This window comes from Octopus bimaculoides, chromosome 8, assembly GCF_001194135.2.
Source record: "Octopus bimaculoides isolate UCB-OBI-ISO-001 chromosome 8, ASM119413v2, whole genome shotgun sequence".
NCBI lineage: Eukaryota > Metazoa > Mollusca > Cephalopoda > Octopoda > Octopodidae > Octopus > Octopus bimaculoides.
In genome coordinates this window covers 55,340,370-55,341,155 of record NC_068988.1, presented here as the reverse complement: position 1 = coordinate 55,341,155, position 786 = coordinate 55,340,370, and the positions used below count along the sequence as shown (strand labels likewise).

Sequence of the window (786 nt, the reverse complement as noted above, 5' to 3'; positions counted from 1 at the left end):
GAGAGAGAGAGAGCGTGTGTGTGTGTGTGCATGAGTGTGAGCATGCACTCGCATGAAAAACAACCTAAATGCTTTTCTCAAAAGCTTTCTCAGGAATCTCTGAGTTATCTCATACATCACATGACAACTCACATTGAGCAGTAGTGAGGATGTAGGTGGAGGGGTGGGGTTGGAGTTACCAGGGACACTCAAATTCACTCATGCAGAACATTAAAATCACTGATATGATGCATTATATTCCAATTCCTTTGGCCAGTATCATTAGCTGTTAAACAAACATCACATATGCTGGCATGAGGTAAATATTCCATATCACATTATTACACAGTGTTAAAACAATTTTTTCTTCTTTACTTAGTCAGTGGAGGAAAGGCAACATCCAGACTTTTGTAGAACCTCTCTAAGATGGTTAGGAAATGGATAAAAGAAAAAAGAAAAAAACATGGCTCATGGAGCTTCTGCAGTAGAAAACAACACTTTAAGACATTGCACTATATTCAAATGGGAAAACTAGTTCAAATGCTTGCAACAATTTGGATCTAGATAAAGACATCCAAAGGCCAGAAAATGATATTAAACCAAGCAATCAGTTCAATTTACTATAATAATACTTACTCTTTTAATTGTTTCAGTCATTTGACTGCGGCCATGCTGGATCACCGCCTTTAGTCGAGCAAATCGACCCCAGGACTTATTCTTTGGAAGCCTAGTACTTATTCTATCGGCCTCTTTGGCCGAACCGCTAAGTTAGGGGGACGTAAACACACCAACATCAGTTGTCAAGCG

At 39.2% G+C, this 786-nt stretch overlaps 1 protein-coding gene across 3 annotated transcripts in view; it reads right to left on the bottom strand.

Annotated features, from left to right (window-relative positions):
- Positions 1-786, bottom strand: part of LOC106876226 (rho-associated protein kinase 2) — a 204,609-nt gene that overhangs the window by 18,397 nt on the left and 185,426 nt on the right. The gene's annotated exons all lie outside the window — the stretch shown is intronic.